This window comes from Petaurus breviceps, unplaced genomic scaffold, assembly GCF_028583685.1.
Source record: "Petaurus breviceps papuanus isolate PSGF00001 unplaced genomic scaffold, PetGlider_PUasm1.0 38, whole genome shotgun sequence".
Classification (NCBI taxonomy): Eukaryota; Metazoa; Chordata; class Mammalia; order Diprotodontia; family Petauridae; genus Petaurus; species Petaurus breviceps.
In genome coordinates, this window is record NW_027186304.1 from 98,487,424 (window position 1) to 98,506,561 (window position 19,138).

At 36.0% G+C, this 19,138-nt stretch overlaps 1 pseudogene; it reads left to right on the forward strand.

The window, feature by feature from the left end:
* Positions 1-1,673: 1,673 nt before the first annotated feature.
* Positions 1,674-11,783, forward strand: LOC138170298 (DNA-directed RNA polymerase I subunit RPA34-like; annotated as a pseudogene).
* The last annotated feature ends 7,355 nt before the right edge of the window (positions 11,784-19,138 follow it).

Consider the following 19,138-nt stretch of genomic DNA (forward strand, 5'->3'; position numbering starts at 1 on the left):
ATGCGGACAACTATGTCCAAACAAGATAGAAGATAAACTAGGAATAATAAACAGCACAAAGGCATTAGAAGTTAGAGAAACCAGGAAATTCTTCTTATAGAAGGAAGAATTTTAGCGAGGACTTGAAGGAAGTCAGGAAATTCAGATATAGGAATGAGGAGGAAGAGCGTTCTAGACATTGAGAAAGGACAACTGAAGTACCCATATTTGGGAAACAGCATGTCTTGTTCAAAGAACAGCAAGGAGGCCATTGTCATATGTGGTGGGGGGAAGTATAAGATATAAAAAGGATGAGAAATTTTAGGAGAGGTTGGTATTGGAACAGGTTAGGAAGTGCTTTAAATTACATATAGTAGATAGATTATTTGAAGCTAGAATTAGTAAGGAAATGCTGGAATTTCTTAAGAGGATGACATGGTCAGAACTGTGCTTTAAGAATGTCCCTTGAACAACTAAATGGAGGATGAAATGGAGTGGTCAGGGACTTGTAGCAGAGAAGCTATTGCAATCCTGTATACATGAAATGAACTGGACCTTTAGCAGGAGGGTATAAGTGTCAGAGAAGAAAATCAGATGTATGTAACAATTGTTACTAGTCAATAGATAGGCCTTAGCAACAAATTAGACATATTGGAATAAGAATGAGGAATTTATGAAGCCACCCAGGTTGTAATCCTGGTTGCCTGGTAGAAGTGTGGTCCCTTCTACTATAATAGGGACATTTAGAGGAGGATAATGTTTTGGGGAAAACATAATAAATTCACTTTTGGCCATATAGAGTTTTAGATGCTGTAACAGCGAGCACCCTAGGATACCCAGGATGGCTGCTAGCACAAGTTCTTTGATCTGCTTTACTAAAGGCAAGCAACTTTAAAGGGCTCAACAATTTGTCATTAAACATACATAAACACACACGTGTGTATATACATATATGCATATACATATATATCTGCATACATATGTGGAGATGGAGATATAGAAATAATTATACATATACACATAATACATATGTTTCATGTATGCACATACATATAATTATATATAATATACAGTATTATACTACATCACATATATTTTATATTATATTACAATATGTACATGTGCATGTACACATATGTGTAACACCAAGCAAAGGAGTAATTAGCTCCTTGTTTCAGTTATTCAAATATTTAGCACCTTGTTTCAGTTCTTCAATTGCCTTTGAGCCCCACTTGTGATTTAAAGGTGGGAGGAACTCACTAATATAAGAGGAAGGGTGGAGCAGGAAGGAGGGTCACTGTATAAAAGCAGGAACACAAACTGGAACAGAGCAGAACTGAGAAGGAGAATGCTTGTGGTGTCTGGTACTCTAATTGTCTGTTCTCTCTGTATTGATTTGTGTTTGTGTTACTTTGTCACAAGGAAGCATTCTGTCTGATGATTTGTATATTTTGTCAGACTGAAGCCTTCTGTCTGTTGTTTGTGTTACTTTAGCAGATAGAAGTATTCTATCTGTTGAATTTTGTTACTTTGTCAGAAAAATGCACCCTGTCTCTTGACTTGTGTTGATTTCACAGACAGAAAGTGAATTGAGATGACAGGGCCAACAACGTTTATGAATGTTGTTGTGGCTTTGTTAAGCTTTGTCTTCCAAGAAACAGAAACTATGAAGGGCCTGAGATGGGCTGGTCACCATGAGCTTCAATATGGAATGGAAACTGAACAAGGAACTGGATGAGAAATTGGACCACGATCTGAACCAGGAGCTGAGAGCTGCCTACCTGTGAATTCAGGTGACATTTGGGTGAATTCAGGCAAGAGGTGGGAGCATGGAAGGTGAACCATGGAATCTGGTAGTCAGTCTGGAACCAAGATGAATGGACCTTTCCTTGGGTACTTAGTGCTGATTGACAAGATCATGATTTACTGGGACTGTAGGGGTGAGAGAACTCTGTACTTTGAACTTTGTGCCACTTAAGGATGATTGAGTTAAGGATGATTGGAAACTAGTCTCCAATCAAGAAGAAAGAAGACATTCTGACTGATGTGATTAAGAAAAGAGCCTAGGCCATAGTGTTTTAGGACACCCATGATTTGTAGCCTGAACTAGATGATGATCTAGCAAATGAAACTGAGAAGAAGCAATCAGATAGATAGGAGGACCAAGAAAAATGAGTGTCATGATAGTCTAAAGAGAAGACAGTGTAATGGAGAAGAGTGATTGAGATTGTCAAAAGTTTCAAAGAGATTAAAAGGATGAGGATTGAGAAAATGATATTGGACTTAGAAATATAGAGATTCTTAGAAATTATATGACATTTGAACATCTTTTTTCATATCCTGAGAGTGAGAACAAATAAAGAGGATGCTGAGGGTGGTAAAAAGTTGATGATTGACAAGGAAATACTAATGAAAGGACAAATGAAACAGATGAGCAATACCTTAATGAACTGGGTAATCAAAAGTTTGAGATTGAAGGGAAGAAAATGAGAGCAGAACAAGGATGATGAGCTAGAATAATAGAAAAAGAAAGCATTGACTTCACAATGATCAAGAATATGTTAAGATGAATCCTTAGAGTACAGGTCTGTGAATAAACACTGTATCTGTTGTATGCAGACCAGCATGTTCTAAGATTTATCACCAATATAACAAACTACATGGTTATAAATGTCTGTAACACCTCTCAAAGACTAAATTAAAGGAGTGGTCACATCAATGAAATCAGTGATCCTTAAAATATCTGAATATGGTTTCAGACATCTATCTGTCACTTAACCTTTCTCAGGCTCTCTTTTCTCATTTGTAAGATGAGTAGGATATGGTGGTGTCTAAGTTTCCTTCCAGCTCAAAATCTGTACTTTCCTGATCCTTACTTAGGTAAAAAGAGAGAGAGAGAGAGAGAGAGAGAGAGAGAGAGAGAGAGAGAGAGATATTTAATTGACAAAACAATTCACTATAAAATAGTAATGATTTAACGTTCAACTTTATAGCATTATGATGAGTGGAATATGACATTGTCCATAGCCTTTTAAAATTTTTGACATATTTAAAAGTAAATGCCTTATCTTTGCAAAAGAGGTAATAAAAGAGAAAAACAAAAGAAAGGAAAAAATTAAAGAGAAAAAGACACAAGAAGAATGGATTAGTATCAACAACTATATATTTAAATAGCTTCTCAGGACTTTGATCGAATACTTATCTTTTTGAAAATATTCCATTTTTATACAAAGATATGACAACTACAGTGTCTTTGTATCCTAAATCATTTCAAGTATATGCAATTTGTTTCTCATCAAAATCTTCCAGTTTTCAAATGCACACGCACACACACATACGTGTACATACACACAAAAACAACATACACAAACGTTAAATTACTTTACATTTAAAAATATGTTGATATCGACCACATAGAAATACAACTAAACATCTCCCCCTCTGTGGGAAGGGCACAGATTCAGGCTAGTAATAAAATGCAATTAACAAAATGAAGTAAAGAACACAATCTAAACGAAGAAAGTAAAATAAATTCCACTATAGGTCAAATCACACTTCACAGGATCAACAAATTCAAAAGACTACATAGGAAGCCTGAAAGAGTTATCAGCCTCCAAAAGTTCATTATTATTATATGTCCTATTTGAGGAAGAGACATGGAGAAAGGGAGAGAGTAGAGAGGATTGGAGAAAAAAGGAGACAAATTCAGAATAAGGCATTGAAAATGCTATGAATGGAGAAGCAACCCTAGACATTTGCAAAATAAAGTTATTCTCTCATTATTTCCTTTTCTAGAGACCCTGAATTATCCATGATTTCTCCTTGCTCCATACTCTCAAATTCATTGTTTTCAAGCAAATAACCAACAATCTCAATAACCAATAAAATTAATTCCTTATTATTTATGAGCTAATGAAATCCCTCACAGTTCATAAGTATAAGTTACATAAAGCATAAGTGTTATGGTAATAATTTAAGATAAAATCTTAAATGGGTTAAATTTGTTATTTTTACTGAAAATCAAAATAAAGTCCATAAATTGAATTAAGCCTCTTTCAATAATGAAATTCGTGGTTTCTACTATTCTTATAAGTGCAGGAATTAAAAATAGATGAGCGGGGGTGGCTAAGTGGCACAGTGAATAGAGTACTGCTCCTGGAGTCAGGAGGACCTGAGTTCAAATCCAGCCTCAGATACCTAACACAAAAACTAGCCATGTGACTGTGGGCAAGTCACTTCACCCCCACTGCCCTCCAAAAGCAAAAAAAAAAAAAAAACAATAAAAAAAATAGATGAGCAATTTTACTACTTTAGGATTGTATGTAAACAGATATGTTTAAAACTGAATGTATTAATATTTTTAAAGAAAATATATATTAAATTCTTACTATGTGTTAGGCACTCTGGTATGGTCTGGGAGATACAAAGACAAAAACCAGTCACCTCTCATAGCAGAAACTTAAGAGTTTACCAGGGGATGGAGGCAACATTGTTCACAGATAAGTAAAAAGAAATATATATACAAAAACAAATACAAATTAATTTCAAGGAAGTAGATCCCTAACAAATGAGAGAATCAGTAATCTCTGGTGGGAGATAGAATGTAAACTGAAACTTGATAGGAGCTTGGTTTTCCCAGTGGTGAAGAAAGATTTCCAGGGATAACTGTCCAAAGGCAGAGAAAGGAAAGATGTCATAAAGGGTGAAAATGTAGGATGCTTACTGTAATGTGCAATGTGTGAGGGGGAGTATTGTAGCATTTGTATGGAAAGAAAATTTGTACCCACAATGTGAAGGCATTGAAATGCCAGGAGAATATATGTTCAATTTTAGAGGTGATAAGGGCCACTAAATCTTCCTCAGGAAAGGACTGATATATTCTGCCTTTTTTTTGGGTGGGTGGGGATGATATTAATTGGGAACAATGTGGAAGATGAACTGGGAAGAAAGAAAGTAAACATGAATACTCCTCAAGCTTATATACTTTGTAATTATATATATATATATATACAATAGATGACTTAGATACTGAGGTGGCTCTGCTATTTTATTATTTTAGGTACTTTCTCCAGTGTTTCATATTGTAACCCATAGTATACAGTACATGTACCATGCATATATATGCACATATACCTATATATATAAATATATGTAAAAATAGTGCATATCTAAATATGTGTATAGATACATGTGTATACACATAAACATCAAATTAAAAAAAAACACAGAGGGGAAGGCAATAGCAAAATTTTCATGCAGTAGGTGAGCAGGAATGTGTTCCTTAGGTTGGGGATAGTCAATGCATAGGTACATAAATGGGCGATGGATTGTCCTGTGTGCCTTCACAATACTCCAAGAATGATATGAAGATGTACTAAATTAGAATGGTGGATAAATAAGTAAAGAAAAAGGGGATATATCTGAGAGGTACTGAGGTAAAAAGAAATGACAAAATTCGGTAAATAATTGGATAGGTAGAATGAGTAAAAAATAGGGGTAAGTTCAGGATGAGAGCAAGGTTACAAACCTGTGTGTACAAAAGGATGGATGTTCCATCAATAGTAACATCATTCTCCAGGTGAAATTTAATTATGGATTATGGTTGGGGAATATATCTAGTATTCTGTTTTCCACAGTACTATTTTGAGATACCTATGGCATATCCAATTTGAATTGCCTAAAAGGGAGTGCATATACATTTACATACACATAATCACCCATGTGTGTTATGTGTACACATGAATATGTGCACATATATTTGAGTGTGTTTATCTCTCTCTCTCTATATATATATAGCCATCTCTATCTCTAAATGTGTATGCAAGTATATACATGCATATAGATATGTGCATGTTTACATCAAATTGACAGATGTGTATACATAATATACATGCATAATTAAGATGGACTTATACTTTGTAGTCTATTTTTAAATTTATATTGGTTCCCCCATTAGGATGTAATCAACTTGAGGAATGAGGTTTATTTTTTCTTTTTCTTTTATTTTTGCATCACCAGAATCTGAAATATAGTAAATATTTCATAAATGCTTATTGATTGAATCTATTTTCTTTTCTTCCTACAGTGTCTTTCACATAGGATTAGGGATAGGACTAGAGACTAAACCTATAACTTCATTAGTACAGGGAATTGCAAGGTGAGTAAACAATCTCTATAAATAAAAGTCTGAGCTTTCTTCCACATTATTGACGTTGAGAGTTGAATAGAGTATCTTACTGTATTTTTATTTATTTTATTAAATTTACCAATTACGTGAAAATATTTTTAACATTTTTTTAATTGAGTTTGAACTTCTCTCCCTCTCTCCTGCCCCCCCCCCAGCCATTGAAAAAACAAGCAACAATATATTGATTATACATGTGAAGTCTGAGTTGCATAGAATGTTGAAAGTGATTTCGTGAGTGATTTGTCACATAGATAACATGAACAATATGAGTCTGAAGTAGAATGTGAACTGAAATCTTTTGTTCTTTAAGAGTAGCTCTATCATCTAGAAAAAATAACAAAATTCATCTGGAAGAACAAAAGTTCAAGGATATCAAGGGAATAAATGGAAAAAAAAATATGGAACAAAGTGGTCTAGCTGTACCAGATCTCAAACTGTATTATAAAGCAGTAATTATTAAAGCAATCTGGTGCTGCCTAAGCAAGAGTGGTGGGTCAGTGGAATAGATCAGGTATAAATGACATTGTAGTACATGACCATAGTTGTCTAATATATGATAAATCTGAAGAGGTACTAAGGTTCAAAAGTTCTCTTCCAACCATCTTAGGTGCAATCCTGTGGAATCCATTAAACTACCTTCAACTCAATAATAAGGTATGAAAATAACATCTGCAAGGAATTGTATGCAAATAATTGTCTGATGGTTCAATCATTCAACAGTCATTATTGATAGGATGCAGAAGGAGATTACAGCCCTACCTCCCAATACAATGAAAATCAAGATCATTGCTCCACCTGAGCACTGGATCAGAGGCTCCATCCTGGACAACTTTTCTGCCTTCCAGTGAATGTGAATAACCAATCAGGAGTATTATGAATCTGAGCCCTCCATTAGCCATCACAAATGAATTATTTGTTTTGTTGTTTTTGTTTTGTCAAAGGATGTGACATGATAAGTGCTCCTCAACAGATGAGATTGACATGGCTTTATTCATTCATTTATCTATACTATTGATATATCTGTTTATTTATTTATTCTTGGTGCTTCATTCAGGATTTAAAAACTGAAATTGTAAAGATAATGAGTAGTCTCAGTATGTTGGAGGCAATCATTTTCAAAGTTCTACAGTGTGCCTTCAGGATTGTATACAGTTAAAAAAATAGTCATTTCAATTGTTATATAATCCATTTTTACTGAGAGTTACTTGTCTCTGTGTAGGCTGTTCTGCTCTATACAAAGGAACTACTTAATAAAAATCTAGGCCAGGGAGATGGGGACATGGTGAGGCAGTAGCATTGCTTCACATGTAAATGATGCAATTCTAAAACAAAGCAAAACTTTCTTTTTAGGCCCTCTAATAAAGGCCCTCTAATTTCTCTCCCTGACCCCCAAATAGATGTGAACAAAGATTTTTACATCCACCCTGGAAGTTCTATGAGATCGGTACCAGTACTCAGGGGAGGGGAGGCATTTAATGTGCAAAGTCAATTAAAATAAAAGTGCACACTTTAAAAAAAATGATAAAGTCAAAAGCATGAAAAAATAGAAAAATTGTGAAATAAATCATTGGAAAATGGAAAAATAGATCAAGGAGAGATAACTTAAGAATTATTGGACAACATAAAAACCGTGATAAAATCCTAGACATCATATTTCAAAAATTTCCAAGGAAAACCACCACAAAATCTTAGATCCAGAAAGTAAAATAAAATTTAAAAGAATCCACCAACCACATCCTGAAGCAGATCCCAAAATAAAAATTCCCAGGAATATTATGGCCAAATTACAGAGCACTCAGATCAAAGAGAAATTATTTCAAACAACCAGAAAGAGGCCATTCAAATATTTTGGAGCCACAGTCAGGATTAAACAAGATTTAGCAACTTCCATGTTAAAGGAGTGGAGGGCTTGAAATATGATCTTCCACAGTGCAAAGGATTTTAGATTACAATCAAGAATAATCCCTCTGGCCAAACTGAGTACAATTCTTTGGCTGGGGGGGGAGAATATTTAATGAAATAAAGGACTTACCTTTCTATCTTAATTGATTCAAAAGGATAAAGTCCAGGATGACCTATCTTGGAAATTTGAGCTTATCCATACCCGACAAAAGATGGACATTGAATAATAAAGAAGATCTTGAAACATTTTTAGTAAGAAAACCAAATTTTTAGAAATAATTTACATCTTAAATACCCTAAAATACTGAAATACAAATGAATATACAAATGCAATATATGAATACAGTAAAAAAAAAAACAGAGTGACCAATAAGAGACTTGTTTCTAAATTTCTTCAGGGAGACAAGATTGAAAGTGGAAGTCTTGTAACAGTGAAGAGAGAGAAAGGGAAGCATTAATGGATAGAACCTGGTGACTCCCTGACTACAGGTAAATGATTCTTTTCTGAGACTACATCATAATAAAAGAGAGTACATGAATTGTTGGAGGGGAGCAGAGGATGGAGAGGAGTGTGTAATATTTCCAGGTCAAATCAAATGCTAACAGTGAAGGAAATTCTAATGCTGTGGTGTCAGAAAGAGAAGAGTCTTCAGAGGAGTAGGTCAGGATGAAGCGGGGAAAGAATGAAAAGTAGAGAAAATTAAGGAGGCTCTACTTTGGACATGAGAGGGTTCTGGTGATGAATGATTCTATGTGTAAAAAGAGATGGTCAGTGAAGGAAGATAAGGATATAGCATTCAGTGAGGTCTGGTGGATTTCATGCTTGAAAAATATACCTGTCCTATATTGGGAGTGGAAATTGGAACACTTGAGGGTGGGTAACCGGTAAATGGAAGAGTAGGAGAGTATGGACATAAGGAATAAATCTAGGGAAGAAAGTCAGCAAGAAACAATATAGTCTAATAGTTGATTGCATAATCAGGGACATGGTGAAGGAGGGGTCCTACCATTGGGTGTTGTCCTCTATGAAACTAGCATCAGTTGGCAATGTTTTAGAGGTGAATCCCAATAGAAATAAGAAATCCATGGGGCAAGCCCTACAAGGCAGTGGCAGAAAGGACCTAGACAGGAGAGTCTAGAATGGATGGGTTGGAAGCTTTGATTACATGAAGAATACAGAGAAAAGAGAAAACCCATATAATTATAGGAGTAATAAATCAGAGAATGAAGTCTAGAGTAAACAGAAACAATGGACAATGTGCAGAGTGAGAAAAAGTCTTTTTGGAATAGCGCAAAAAAGGAAATCTAAAAGGTGAGGAACTTGACTAGATGAAAGAAAGAAAAGCAAGGGGAGAATGTCAAATGAGAGGAGGGGATCAGTAGTGAGGGCAGGAGAACCAGAGCTACCTCAAAAAAAAAAGATTAAAGTAACTAAAATGACAATATAGAAGAGGGAACTTAAAATTGAAAAACTTCTGTATAGATTAAAATCAATACATCTAAAATGAGAAGGAAAGTGATTGAATGGGAACATATTTTTATATCAAATTTCTCTGATGTGTATTTGATATCCTAGATATATAAACTATAAATACATACATATATGTGTGTGTGTCTGTGTGTGTGTACATTTCTGTGTTTGACTATTAAGTTAATCCTCAATGAATAAATGGTCAAAGGATATGAACAAATAATTCTCAAAGTATTCACAACTACATGAAAAAATGGAATCACTAATAATGAAATCCAAAACAAAACATACCTGAAGTTTCTCCTTATACCAATCAATTGATAAAAATGACAAAAATGGCAACAATGTTGTAAGGGTTGTGGAAAGTTAGATATACTAATACATTTTTGGTGAACCCTTGCCATTTTGGAAAGCAATTTGGAATTATGTGAATAAAGTGAATAAAATATCCATACAATTTGGACTAGATTCTCCATTACTAAGCTTATTATCCAAGAAAAACACTGATTAGAAATAATAATAATGAAAATAATAGTAATAAGTCCACCTTCACTCCAAAATATAATAACATTTTGTGTTATAGCTAAGAATTAAAATCAAAGCCTATTCCTATCAGTTGGGGAATGGTTAAACAGATTGTGGTAAATGAATGTAATGGAATACTACTAAACTCTAAGAAAAAGTTTTTAATGAATACATTGAAGCATGGAAGTATCTATGTGAAGTGAGGCAAAGTGAAGTAAGCAAAGTCAAACAATATACGCAGTAACTACGACAATGTAAATGGAAAGAACTAAAAAAAGTCAAAAAGCAAATGTAGCAAATTATATTGATCAAGTTTGAGCCTCAAATGAAGAGTCATGAGAAGATACTGCCAACCTACCCTTCTTGAAAATGGAAAGTACACAGATATAACTCATTGCACATATTTTGAGGCTTTTTCAAATGTATTGTTCAGTTGTGCTGATTTCCCCACTCCAAAAATACTATTTACGGCGTTCAGGGACTGGGGCTGAACTTAGAGGAGTTGTGGGAGCTGCGGGGACCATGGCTGAAGCCTCCGGAGCCCTCTGTGCCCGAACGACTTCTGCCCGGCCACGCTGCCCGCCGAGCTGCCCTCGAGCCGCTCCCTGGATGCCCTGCGGAAGCCCGGCACCGAGCTGTGGCTGATCTGGACCCCCCGTGGACTTCAGCCCAGACAGCTTCAATGGATGCAAGGTGCCTCTCACTGGCTTCCAGACCCGGAAGAGACATGGGAATGAGGCTGGCCTCCGCCAGCGCTACCACGTCCTGAGCAACACCAGCAGAGACAGCACCGAGACTATGCTGGTGCCCTCGTCATCCGCAGACAGCCAGCTGGTCCCAGCCACAGCTCTGCAGGACACCTTGAGTGTCATAGAAATGCCCCGAGGCAAGGCATCTAGTCAGGCCCTCCATGCCATCCCCACCAGCCCACCCCCACGGATCCCACCTGGCCTCCGGCCCCGATTCCAGGCCTTCGGGGGCGGGCAGCCCGTGCTGGGGCCCCCGGCTCCGACTGTGGAAGCAAAGCATTACCGGAAAAGGAAGAAGTCTGAGCTGGTGTCTAAGAATCCCAGCGCCCAGGAGGTTCTGAATGGAGTGTGTGGGCAGACCTCTGCTCCAGGGCAAGAGACGCCACAGCCTATGGAGCATATGCCAGTCAAAATAGAGGAAGATGTGACAGCCCCATTACCTGTCGAGGAGGAGGAGGAGGAGGAGGAGGAAGAAGGAGGAGGAGGGCACGGCGATGGAGCTACAACGGGAGGTTGTTCTTTCCCCCACTAAGATGAAGAAGAGCAAGAAGAGACGAGGGCTGGAGGAGAGGCAATCAGAGTGTGAGGTCCAGACTGACCTTCAAGAGGAGAAAACCCCGACCTCAGCCAAAAAGAAGAGCAGAAGGAGACAGGAGGCAGAAGGACATATGCCCTTGCCTGACTGGAGGAAGAGGAGGAGGAGACGGTGGGCCTACCTCCAAGGAGCGGAAGAAAGAAGACCCAGGAGGAGAGATGACTGAGGCCCTTGGGGAGGCTGGGCCTTCGCACACCAAGAAGAAGAAAAAGAAGAGGAAGCCAGAGGAAGGGGAGGAGGTGGCCCCAGACCCCTCCACCCACAGGAGTGGAGCCTGTGGCAGGGGTCCCTGAGTCAGTGACCCCCAGCCCTAGCCAGGGGCTGGAGGAGAAGAAGAGGAAGCATCATGGAGAGGTGGGGACAGTGGAGGCCTGAGCAGATGAGCCAGCCCCATCTGAGCCATAGCAATGGCAGCCCTCGACCTTGGAGAGGGTTGGGAGCTTTCGAATCATGCCCTTGCCCCAGCCCTAGCACACACAAAGACGGGCCAGCTGGTATCCATGCTTTATTGTCATCCATCCTGAGACCCTCCTCGCCCAACAGAACAGGGCACCTTCCGGAAGGGCTGGTGTAGGACTTCAAAGTCTCTGGGCCTGGAAAAGAAACAGTTGGGCCTCCGGCATTAAAAGGAGATCTTAGACCATCAAAATTAAAAAAAATACTATTTACAATATGGTATGGCTCCTGGGAGATGGAGAAGGAGGAATATATGGAACACTATGGTGACATAAAAAATTATTTGTCCATAAAAATAATTTTAAAAAGTAACATGACTGAAAAGCCAGTTGAAGGATAAAGCAAACAAGAAAACCAAATCAAAAAATAACATGGTAGAGGGAGAAATGGTGAGTTTATTAGATTGTCTGGTCTTATAATAATATTTTATGTTTATATAGTCATTTAAAACTACAATGTACAGCATTATAAATGACATATATATTTAGATTAGGTATAGTATATATGTATACAAATTATATCGATCACTTTGAGTTTTGCAAAACACTTTAAATACATTCTCCTCTAGTATCTTTAATAAATCCTTTTGAGATAGTCACTGAAATCAGCATTTGATGTGTGCTGAAACAGATTCAAAGAGGTTATGAGTGCTTATAGTCATGCAGTTCACAACTGTGAAATGCACAATTAGAACCCAAGTCACTCCTATTTCAGAAAGTGACTTCTCTGTGTTTCCTTGTCACTCCCCCCCCCCCCCCCCCAGGTTCATGATATGAATAGGAGATAACTGAGTTAGAACTCATATCATTTGATGCTGAGGTCATTGTTCTTTCCACTATATACTACCCTGCTGCTAACATAAAATATCTTTGTTGAATTTCTTGTTTGAATCCAATACAAATCTTTTCTTATTTTGTAAAGAATATTAGACTACACAAGAGAGCCTATTGCAAGCATCAGGCTTTATCACAGTTAAGAACATTATTAAAAGCAAATTAAACTGGTATTTCACATTGGAAACCATGTGGTAAAAATAATAAACAAAAATAATTAAATTTTAAAAGGGAATTTACTATCATGACAGAGACACTGGTTTCTTGATGCTTTCAATTTCAAACCTATATATGGTCATCTTTTTTTTTATGTATCTACTCTGGGAAAAGAGGATTACAGCCTCAAATAGCTGAGTGGAGCTGTAATCAGTGGGGAATTATTTACTTCAAGGCAGGCTAGGACAGAGGATAGTCAGGGAAATTATTCTCTAGGCAGAGATCATGACTGGCAGCTGAGACAGCGGCCATAGAGGCTTCAGTACCAAGTTTACCTAATGTTTCAGGGCCTGGCATAGACATGCCTACAGAGGCAGCATAACATAGCAGGGAAAGAATGGGCTCAGAGTCAGGATGACCGAGTTTAACGCCTACCTTAAAGACTCATAGGCTTTGTGACCATAGGAAAGTCACTTAACATCTCAGTGCCCCAGTCAACTCTCTAGGATTCTGAGCTACAAAGGAGTAAATGATCTGCCCTGTAAGAGATTTACCTCATTGGGACATTCCTTACATTAATGAAAATACAGATTTTGACAATAACAAAAAAAGAGAAAGAACTACTTAGATAGAATGCCTAGTTTTACTTTGTATTTTTTTCCTTTTTTCAAATAATATCTTAAATATATTTTAAAATTTATTTTTAAGTTTTTTTTAATTTTAATTCCAAATTCTCTTCCTCATTTCATACCTCCATGACCCACTGAAAAGGCAAATAATATGTTATAAATTAGATATTTGATATTCTATAAAATATATTTCCATGTTAAACATATTTTTAAAAAAACATATGCTTCAATTTGCACTCAGATTTCATTAGTTCTCTCTCTAGATGTGGATAGCATTTTTTCATCTTAGAATTTTGGAAATGTCTTGGATCACTCTGTTGATCAGAGTAGCCAAATTTTTCACAACTGATCATCATTACAACCTTTCAGTTACTGTGCACAACGATCTCCCAGTTCTTCTCCTTTCACTTTGTATCAGTTTATATCAGACTAACCATGTCCTTTCCCCCATGAAACCAAATCCTTCATCATTTCTTACAGCACAATAGTAATATGCCAAAACCTATTTAGCCATTCCTCAATTTATGAGGACCCCTTCAATTAACATTTCTTTACACTACTCAAAAAGCTGTGATAAATATTTTTAATTTATTTATTTACGTTTAGTTTACCACATTTAGTTCCATAATCCCTTGAGTTTCAAATTTTCTCCACCTCACTCTCCTCCCTTACCCCCCCCCACCATGGCAGCATGCAATCACATATAGGATCTACAAATACCTTCACATTAAATAGTCAAGTTGTAAAGAAGGATTATAACCAATAGAGCGAACAATGAAAAAGGAGAAACAAATCAAAACAAACAAACAAAAAAAAAGAGAGGGAGCAAGTACCTGTGGTTCTTTCTCAGGATGTGGATATCCTTTTCCATCATGAGCTTTGGTAGCTGTTTTCTAACCTTGTATTGCTTAGAGGAGCCCAGTCTATCAAAGTTAGTTATCACACATATGATGTGTCTGCAATTGTGTACAAAGTTCTCCTGATTCTGCTCTCCTCACTCAGAATCAATTTATAGTGTCTCTCCAGGTTATTATGAAGTGTTTCTGCAGCTTATTTCTTAGAGCAAAATAGTATTACAATTATATACTACGACTTGTTTAGGCATTCCTAAATTGAAGGCCATTCCCTTGATTTCAAATTATTTGCCACCACAAAAAGAGCTGCTATAAATATTTGTGTACATATGGGTCCTCCTGCTACTTGTATGATGTCTTTGGGATATAGCCCTAGAAGTGGTATTACTGGGTCAAAAGGTATGCACATTTTTATAGCCATTTGAGCATATTTCCAGATTGCTCTCCAGAATGGCTGAATCAGTTTGCAACTCCCCAACAATGTATTAATGCTCCAATTTTTTCCACATCCTCTACAGTATTTATCATCTTCCTGTTTTGTAGCCAATCTGAATGGTGAGATGTGGTAACTCAAAGTTGTTTTGATTTGCATTTCTCTAATCAATAATGAATTAGAGCACTTTTCATATGCTTATAAATATCTTTCATTTCTTCCTCTGAAAACTTCCTTTTCATATCCTTGGACCATTTATCAATTGGGGAATGACTTGTATTCTTATACATTTGACTTGATTCTCTGTATATTTTAGAAATGAGACCTTTATCCGAGACACTGGTTTAAAAATTCTTTTCCAATTTTCCACTCCCCTCCTGTGATGGGAATGTAAATTTTTAAGATCTTCCCTGCCCCTAGGCTAAAGTGCACCTGGAGCCTGGGGTAGGAGGCTTGTTTTTCAGTAGATACTTTTTGATTGGCCAGTGGGTCCAAAAGGTTGTTACATTCTCTGAGCCAGGAGAAGGCTATATAAGCCATGATGTGAGGCTTTGTTTTGGGGCTCACTTTGAGAAGTGTTCTGTGATTTGATCAGATGAAACTCTGGAAAGCTGTTGTCCAGAGCCCCCCGGCTTTGAAACCCAGATGTTGTTTGGTATGGATGTAATGGTTGGACAGTTTGGAAATCTGTCTACTTGACCTGTTTTTGTCTTGATAATTCTGTCTGTATACTTTGAAGTTCGGGGTGCTGACCTTTTTCCCCTGAACTAGGTAAATAATACATATTTGACTGACTAAAGTAAGCTTGTTAACCCATTTTGAGTTGCTTTCCTTTATCAAAGCAGATCCAAGAACCTGTGTTAGCAGCCACCCTAGGGACGCTGGGGTGCTTGCTGCTACACCTCCTAATCTTGGTTACATTGTCTTCATTTGTATAAAAACTTTTCCACTAAATGTAATCAAAATTATCCATTTTTCATTTCATAACCATAAAAATATTCCCTTCTTGCAAATATGACAGGTAAAGCATTCCTTGCTCTCCCAGATTGCTTATAGTGTCAGCCTTTATACCTAGAACATTCACCCATTTAGACATTATTTTTGTATAGATTGTCAGATATTGGTCTATGTCCAATTTCTGCCATGCTATTTTCCAGTTTTCCCTGCAGTATTTGTCAAATACAGAGGTCTTATTTCAAAAGTTGTGGTCTTTGGGTTTATCAAACAGGAGATTACTATAAGTCATTGCCTGATATCTCTCATGTACCTTATCTGTTCCATTGATCCACTACGCTATTCCTCAGTCAGTACCAATTAGTTTTGATGACTGCTGCTTTATAATACAGATTAAAATCTGGTTTAGCTAGGGCATCTTCCCTAGCATTTCTTTTCATTAATTTCCATGATATTCTGGACCTTTTGTTCTCCAAGAGGAATTTTGTAACTAACATTTCTAGTTCTATAAAATAATTTTTTGGTAGATTGATTGATATGGCACTAAATATGTAAATTAATTTAGGCAAAATTGTCATACTTATTATATTGGATTGACATAGCCACTAGCAACTAATGCATTTCCAAATATTTAGATTTTACTTTATTTGAGTGAAAAATGTTTAATAAATATCTTTGTATACATCCTGGGTTTGTTTGGCAGGTAGATTTCCAAATATTTTATAATGTCTACAATAACTTTAATTTATATCCTGAAACTTTGCTAAATTTATTCATTATTTCATGTACCTTTTTACCTGATTCTCTAGGACTCTCTTAAGTATATCATTATATCATCTACAAAGAGTGATAGTTTTGTCTCTTCTTTTCCTAATCTAATTCCTTCAATTTCTTTTTCTTCTCTTATTGCTATTGATAAACATTTCTAGTACCATATTGGAAAAGAGGGGTCATAGTGGACATCCTTGTTTCACCCCAATCTTATTGGAATCTTCTAGCTTATCCCCGTTACATAAAATACTTGTTGATGTTCTTAAATAGGTGCTACTCAGAACTTTGAGGAAGACTCCATTTATTACTATACTTTCTAGTGTTTTTAATAGGAATGGGTGTTGTATTTTGTCAAAAGCCTTTTCCCCATCTATTGAGATAATCATATGGTTTCTACTAGTTTTGTTGTCAATATGATCTATTATATTGAAGTTTTCCTAATATTGCATTTCTGGAATAAATCCTACCTGATCAAAGTGTATTATTCTCATGTTAAGTTGCTATAAACTTTTTGCTAATATTTTATTTAAATTTTTTGCATCTATATTGATGAGGGAAATTGTTCTATAATTTTCTTCCTCCATTTTGTCACTTCTTGATTAAGGTATCAGTAGCATATGTGTGCCATAAAAAGAATTTGGCAGTACTTCTTCTTCCCAAATTTTCCCAAATAATTTGTAAAGTATTGTAATCAATTGTTTTTTAAAATTTCTGATGGAATTATCTCATAATTCATCTGGCCCTGGAGATTTTTTCCTAGGGAGTTCATTGATGGCTTGTTCAATTTCTTTTTACTGAGCTGGGCTTATTTAAGTAATTTACTTTCTCTTCAGTTAATATGGACATCATATATTTTTATAAATATTCATCCATTTCACTAAGATTGTCAAATTTATGGACATAAAATTGGGCAAAATAATTCCTAATTATTGTTTTAATTTCTTCATTGAATGTAGATTGACCTTTGCCATTTTTGATACTCATAATTTGGTTTTCTTCTTTCTTTTTATTTACCATATTGACCTAAGTACTATCAATTTTATTAGTGTTTTTCATAAAACCAACTCTTAGTTTTATTTATTATTTCAATAGTTTTCTTAAATTCAATTTTATTAATCTCTCTCTTGTTTTTCAGTATTTCTTATTTAGTATTTAATTGGTGATTTTCAATGTATTCTTTTTCTAGTTTTTCAGGCTCATGCCCAATTTATTGATCTCTGTTTTCTCTATTTTATTCATGCATGCATTCAGAGATATAAAACTTCCCCTAAAAATTGCTTTTGCTGCATCCCACAAATTTTGGTATGTTGTCTCATTGCCATTCTCTTGAATGAATTTACTGACAATTACTATAATTTCTTGTTTGACCCACTCATTCTTTAGGTTTAAATTAGTTTCCAATTAGTTTTTAGTCTATCTTTCCATGACCCTTTATTACATGTAATTTTTATTACATCATGATCTGAGAAGGATGCATTAAAAATTTCTGCCTTTCTGCACTAGATTATGTCCTAGTATATGGTCAGTTCTTTTGTATATGCCATGTACAACTGAGAAGATGATATATTCTTTTTTGTCACCAAAATTTTCTCAAGACCTCTATCATATCTACCTTTGCTAAAATTCTATTCACCTCCTTAACTTCTTTCTCATATATTTTGTCATTAGATTTATCAAATTCAGGGAAGGGAAGACTGATGTCCCCTACTAGTAGAGTTTTGCTGTCTGTTTCTTCCTCAAACTTCCTTAACTTCTTCTAGAGGAATTTGGATGCTATACCACTTTGTGCATATAGGTTTTGTAATGAAATTATTTCATTTTCAATGGAGCTTTTTAGCAGGATATAGTTTCCTTCCTTATCTCTTTTAATTATATCTTTTTTTTTTGCTTTATGTGAGATAAATATTGCTACCCCTGCTTTTTTTTTTACTTTAGCTGAAGCATAACATATTCTATTCCAGCCTTTTACTTTTACCCTGTGTGCATCCCCCTGTTTCAAATGTGGATCTTGAAGACAGCATATTGTAGGATTATGTTTTTTAATGCATTCTGTTATCCATCTCCATTTTATGGGAGAGTTCATCCCATTCACATACACAGTTATGATTACTATCTGTGTCTTTCCCTCTAGCCTATTCCCTCCCCTTTTAATTCTTTTATTTCTTCCTTCCCCTCCTTAAGAGTTTTCCTTTTAACCACTGCCTTCCTTAGTATTCAGTCCTTATGCACCGCCCCCTTTACCTATCCTTCTGCCTTACTACTTCTTCTTCCCTTCTAACCACCCTCCCTTTTCCCTCCTATACCCCCTACAGCCTGTCAGGTATGATAGATCTTTATACCTCACAAGGTATGTTATTCCCTCCTTGAATCAAAACTAATGTGAATAAAGTTCATATAAGTTTCATCTCCCTCCCTTCTTTCCTCCTATTATATTATGTTTTTATGCCTCTTGATATGGCATAATTTACCCTTTTCTGCCTACTCCTTTCATTTTCTCTCATTACAATACCCTTTCACCCCTTAATAAGTTTTTTTAATCATCTGATTAGTTGATTTATACCCACAACCTCTATCTATGTATATTAGTTTTAAATATCATGATAATTATAAAATTCCCCTGGATTACTCTGAGGCTCACAGAGTA